The sequence below is a fragment of the Trichechus manatus genome, unplaced genomic scaffold (genome assembly GCF_000243295.1).
Source record: "Trichechus manatus latirostris isolate Lorelei unplaced genomic scaffold, TriManLat1.0 scaffold00005, whole genome shotgun sequence".
NCBI lineage: Eukaryota > Metazoa > Chordata > Mammalia > Sirenia > Trichechidae > Trichechus > Trichechus manatus.
Window position 1 is genome coordinate 33,323,853 of NW_004443941.1, and position 6,911 is coordinate 33,330,763.

The 6,911-nt window shown below is 36.0% G+C and overlaps 1 protein-coding gene and 1 non-coding gene across 13 annotated transcripts in view; one reads left to right on the forward strand and one right to left on the reverse strand.

The window, feature by feature from the left end:
* Positions 1-6,911, reverse strand: part of LTBP1 (latent transforming growth factor beta binding protein 1) — a 666,638-nt gene that overhangs the window by 416,196 nt on the left and 243,531 nt on the right. The gene's annotated exons all lie outside the window — the stretch shown is intronic.
* LOC111821507 (U6 spliceosomal RNA) lies at positions 497-599 on the forward strand. Its single transcript, XR_002824899.1, has one exon. It is a non-coding gene; the product is annotated as a U6 spliceosomal RNA (small nuclear RNA).

Here is a 6,911-nt window from a genome sequence, read left to right on the forward strand (position 1 = left end):
AACCTTTGGTTAACAGATGAACTTTTAACCACTGCACCACCACGGCTCCTTAATAACATTAGGAAATTATTCTTAACTATTTCAGGTGATGGCTTAGTTTTCTAGTACTGTTGTAACAGAAATACCATATGTGGGTGGCTTTAAAAACAGAAATTTATTTTCTCGCAGTTCTGGAGGCTAAAAGTCCAAATCACAGTCTCCACTATATCGATTCCTTCCCAGTCAGCAGTCCCAGGCATTTCTTGGCTCTTGGAGTTCCTCACATGGCATCTATCTTCCCCAGATTATCTGCTTTTCTCTGTCTAATCTAATTAAGTTTAGGACGCACCCTACACTGCTATAACCTCATTAGATGATATAAGGGAAAGTGATTACTTTACATTACATCCAAAAGAACAGGAGTTAGGATTCCAATACATGTTTTCAGCGGGGACACAATTCAATCCAAAACATGTGGGATACTGGTGCTGGGTTATTTTTTAAGAGCTCTTATCTTGGGCTCGCTTCAGCAGCACATATACTAAAATTGGAAAGATACAACATTAGCACAGCTCCTGCGCAAGGATGACACGCAAATTCGTGAAGCGTCCCATATTTTTCACACACTTAGTGGCAGGTTGGGCCACCTGGTGGCAGGATACTGGACCTTCAGGGGCACCATTGATCGGGCAAGCTCACAAGAGCAGCCTAACTGGGCATATCAAAACAAAACAAAACAAAAAGCTAGGACACAATCAGCAAACATAAAATAAAAAAATATAATAACTTATTGATGGCTCGAAGACAACAGTCAATATGCAATCACATAAAGAGGCAGTCCATGAAGGTATCACCAAGCTCTCAAAATAAAAAATCTAGAAATTGTCCAGAGGAGAAAAATCTCTTGGAAATACTGGAGGCAGAATACAAAAGATTAATATACAAAACTCTTCAAAAAACTGAGCAAAATGCACAACACGCAATAGAGGAAATTAAAAAGCTTAGAAAAGAGCATAACAACAAATTTACCAGGCTGCAAGAATCTATAGAGATAGCAAGCAGAAGTCCAGAAGATTAACAATAAAATTTCAAAATTACCCAATGCAATAGAAAGTCATAGGAGCAGAACTGAGGCAATGGAAGTCAAAATTAGTGAGATTGAAGATAAAGCACTTGACACCAACTTATTTGAAGAAAAATCAGATAAAAGGATTTAAAAAAATGAAGAAACCCTAAGAATTATGTATCCCTATCAAGAGGAATAACCTACGAGTGATTGGAGTACCAGAAAGGGGTGGAGGGATAACAGAAAATACTGAGAGAATTGTTGAAGATTTGTTGGCAGAAAACTTCCATGATGTCTTGAAAGATGACAAAATGTCTATCCAAGATGATCATCAAACCCCACATAAGGTAGATCCCAAAAGAACTTCACCAAGACATATTATAATCAAACTTGCCAAAACCAAAGATAAAGAGACAATTTTAAAAGCAGCTAGGAATAAACAAAAAGTCACCTACAAAGAAGAGTCAATAAGACTGAGCTCGGACTATTCAGCAGAAACCATGCAGGCAAGAAGGCAATGGGATGACATATATAAAGCCTTGAAGGAAAAAAACTACCAGCCAAGAATTATATATCCAGCAAAACTCTCTCTCAAATATGATGGTGAAATTAGGGCATTTCCAGATAAACAAAAGTTTAAGGAACTTGCAAACACCAAACAAAAATTACAAGAAATAGTAAAGGAAGTCCTCCGGTTAGAAAATCAATAACATCAGATAACAACCCAAGACTAGAAAAGAGGGCAGAGCAACCAAAAGCAACCCAAATAGGGAAGTCACAAAAATGAACCAAAGCTAAAACACAGAAAATAGTGAAACAGATGTCAATATGTAAAAGATGACAACATTAAAACAAAAAAGATGGGAGTTAAAAAATGCAGACATAGATTTTTAATATGGAGAGGAACTCAAGGCTATATAAAGAAATAAAAGACTGGTATAAACTTAGAAAAACAGAGGTAAATATTCAGGCAACCACAAAGGAAACTAACAACCCTACACGTCAAAATAAAAAATGAGAAAACTGTAAAGACTCAGGAAATACAAAATCACCAACAATGAAAAAGATGAAAAGAAAATACATAAAGAAAACCAACTCAGCACAGAAAATTAAGGGGAACAAAGAAACTATGAACAACACACACACACAAAAAAACACATAAAAATGACGGCACTAAACTCATACCTATCAATAATTACGCTCAATGTAAATGGACTAAATGCACCAATAGAGACAGAGAGTGGTAGACTGGATTAAAAACCATGATCCGTCTATATGCTGACTACACGAGGCATATGTTACACTTAAAGACACTAACAAACTAAAACTCAAAGGACGGAAAAAAATATATCAAGCAAACAACACTCAAAAAGAGCTGGAGTGGCAATATTAATCTCTGACAAAATAGACTTTAAGTAAAATCCACCACAAAGAATAAAGGACGACACTATACAATGATTAAAGGGGCAGGGTCAGTACACCAGCAGGACATAACTATAATAAATATTTGTGCACCAAATGACAGGCCTCCAAAATACATTAAAAAAACTCTAACAGAACTGAAAAGAGAGAGAGACAGCTCCACAATACTAGTAGGAGACTTCCACACCCCACTTTCGGTGAAGTACAGAACGTTAAGAAGCTCAACAAAGACACAGAAGATGTAAAAGGTACAATGAAACAACTTGATCTCATAGACATATACCGAACACTCCACACAACAGCAATCAAGTACACTTTCTTTTCCAACACACATGGAACATTCTCCAGAACAGACCATATCTTAGACCATAAAGCAAGTCTTACCAGAATCCAAAGCACAGAAATACTACAAAGCATCTTTTTTGACCATAAAGCCATAAAAGTAGAAATCAACAACAGAAAAAGCAAGGAAAAAAAATCAAACACATGGAAACTGAACAACATCTTCCTCAAAAACTACTGGATTACAGAAGAAACTAAGGATGGAATAAAGAAATTCATACAATCAAATGAGAATGAAGACACATCATACCTGAACCTTTGGGACACCTTAAAAGCAGTACTCAGAGGTCAGCTTACAGCAATAAATGCACACATTCAAAAAGAAGACATGGCCAAAATCAAAACATTAACCCTACAATTAGAACAAGTAGAAAGTGAGCAACAAAAGAAGCCCTCAGGTGCCAGAAGAAAGGAAATAATAAGAATTAGAGCAGAATTAAATGAAATAGAGAATAGAAAAACAACTGAAAGAGTTAACAAGACCAAAAGCTGGTTCTTTGAAAAGATCAACAAAATTGATAAACCACTGGCCAAACTGACAAAAGAAAAACTAGTGAGGAAGCAAATAACGCATATATGAAATGAGAAAGGTGATATCACAACAGACCCAACTGAAATTAAAAGAATCCTAACAGAATAAAATGAAAAACTGTATTCTAACAAATATGAAAACCTAGAGGAAATGGACTAATTTCTAGAAATTCACTACCTACCTAAACTAAGACAAACAGAGGCAAAAGAACTAAATAAACTCATAACAAAAGAAGAGATTTAAAAGGTAATTAAAAAACTTCTGACAAAAAAAGCCCTGGCCCGGATGGCTTCACCGGAGAATTCTACCAAATTTTCAGAGAAGAGTTAACACCACTACTACTAAAGGTATTTCAGAGCATAGAAAAGGATAGAATACTCCCAAACTAATTCTATAAAGCAAGCATAACCCTGATACCAAAACCAGGTAAAGACACCACAAAAAAAGAAAATTACAGACTGACATCCCTCATGAACATTGACACAAAAATCCTCAACAAAATTCTAGCCAACAGAATTCAGCAACATATCAAAAAAAAATTCACCATGACCAAGTGGGATTTACATCAGGTATGCAGGGATGGTTTAACATTAGAAAAACAATCCAATCTATTACATAAGTAAAAAAGACAAGAACCACATGATCTTATCAATAGATGCAGAAAAAGCATTTGTCAAAGTCCAACACTCATTCATGATAAAAACTCTCAAGAAAATGGGAATAGAAGGGAAATTCCTCAATATCATTAAGGTCATTTATACAAAACCAACAGCCAACATCATCCTAAATGGAGAGACTTTGAAAGCATTCCCCTTGAGAACAGGACCCAGACAAGGATGCCCTCTATCACCACTATTATTTAACATTATGCTGGAGGTCCTCGCCACAGCAATTAGGCTAGAAAAAGAAATAAAGGGCATCCAAATTGGTAGGGAAAAAGTCAAAGTATCTATTTGCAGATGATATGATCTTATACACAGAAAACCAGAAAGAATCCACAAGAAATCTACTAGAACTAATAGAAGATTTCAGCAAAGTTTTAGGATACAAGATAAACATACAAAAATCAACTAGATTCCTTTACACCAACAAAGAGAACTTCGAAGAGGAAATCACCAAATCAATACCATTTACAATAGCCCCTCAGAAGATAAAATACTTAGACATAAATCTAACCAGAGATGTAAAAGACCTAGACAATGAAAACTACAAGAAACTCCTGTAAGAAACCAAAAAAGAACTGTAGAAGTGGAAAAACCTATGATGTTCATGGATAGGAAGACTCAACATTGTAAAAATGTCAATTCTACCCAAAGCAATCTAAACAGACAATGCAATCCCGATCCAAATTTCAATGGCATTTTTTAATGAGATGGAGAAACAAATCACCAATTTCATATGAAATGGGAAGAGGCCCCAGATAAGTAAAGCATTACTCAAGAAGAACAAAGAGGGAGGCTTCACGCTACCTGATTTTAGAACCTATTATACGGCCATGGTAGTCACCACACCCTGGTACTGGTACAACAACAGCTACATAGACCAATGGAACAGAATTGAGAATCCAGACATAAATTCATCCACCTATGAGAAGGTGACATTTGATAAAGGCTCAAGGTCCATTAATTGGGGAAAAGACAGTCTCTTTAAAAAATGGTGCTGGCATAACAGCGAAATTGAAGACAAATACTTGGATACAACTCTGTTTCAAGAAAAATCAGAAAAAAGAACAAAGAAAAATGAAGAGACCCTGAGAATTACATGGGATACAATCAAAAGCAAAAATCTGCGAGTGATCAGAGTTCCAGAACAGGAGGACAAAACAAAGAGAGGATCACTGAAAAATTGCTGACAGAGAATTTCCCCAGTGTCATGAAAGAAGAAAAGCTGACTATCCAAGAAGCTCAACGAACCCCATATAGGATAGACCCCAAAAGAACATCACCAAGGCATATCATAATCACACTAGCTAAAATCAAAGACAAACAAACAATCCTGAGAGGAGCTCGAGAAAAACAAAAAGTCACAAAGAGAAGAGAAACAATAAGACTAAGCTCGGACTACCTGGCAGAAACCATGCAGGCAAGCAGGCAATGGGATGACAGACATAAAACCCTGAAAGAAACAAATTGCCAGCCAAGAATAATATATCCTGCAAAACTCTCGTTCCAATATGATGTGGAAATTAGGTCATTTCCAGATAAACAGAAATTAAGGGACAATGTAAAAACCAAACCAAACTTACGAGACTTATTAAAGGGAGTCCTTTGATCTAAAAACAAATAACATCAGACCACAGGCTGAATATAGGACACAGGATTGTACTAGCCAAATACCAACCTGGGAAATGAACTCTGAAGGACTACCCAAAACCCAAAGAATTACAAAAGGGAACCGAAGAGATTAATCTGTAAATGACAACAGCATCAGAACAATAAAAGAGTGAAGAAATGGTGTAGGGACAGACCCTTGTCATGAACTCAAACGCAAGGCGATACCAAGTAATAAAAGACTGTCTCAAACCTCAGAAGATAAGGGTAAGTTTCAAGGTAAACACAAAAAAAGTTAGCAAACCTATTCATCAGAATAAAGAAGAAAAGCATAAAGTCTCACTAAAAACAAAACCTTCAAAAACTAAAGAAATTAAAAAAAAAATCCACAAACAAAAGGAACTAAGCACAGGAGAGTAAAAGGAACAAAGAAAATGTCAGCACCACAAAAAAAAAAAAAGCACTACAAAATGACAGCAATAAACACACACCTATCAAAAATTACACTGAATGTAAATGGTCTCAATGCACCATAAAGAGACGGAGAGTGACAGAATGGATTAGAAAACAGTATCCATCCATATGCTGTCTACAAGAGACACACCTTAGAAACAAAGATGTAAATTTATTAAAAATCAAAGGATGGAAAGAAAAATATCAACCAAACAGCTACCAAAAGAGAGCAGCAGTGGCAATATTAACCACAGATAAAATAGACTTTAAAACAATATTCACCATAAAAGACAAAGGACGACACTATATAATGATTAAGGGGATGATACATCATGAACACATAAGCATATTAAACATCTACGTACCCAATGACAGGGCCCTAAAATACACAAAACAAACTCAAACAGCACTGAAAAGAGAAACTGACAGTTCCACAATAATTGTACAAGACCTTCAACACACCACGCTTGGTAAAGGACAGAAAATCTAGAATAAAACTCAAAAAAGATAGAGAAGACACAAAGGGCACAATCAGCCTACGTGATCTCATGGAGATATATAGAACACTCCACCCAACAGCTGCAAAGTACACATTCTTTTCCAACACACATGGAATGTTCTCCAGAACAGACCAAATCTTAGGCCATAGAACAATCCTCAACAAGATCCAAAACGTTGAGATAATACCAAGTATCTTCTGTGACCACAACACTATCAAGGTAGAAATTTACAATGAAAAGACGAAGGGAAAAAAATCAGGTACATAGAAACTGAATAGCACCCTGCTGACAAACAACTGGGTAATAGAAGAAATCAGAGATGGAATCAAAAAATTCCTAGAATCAAA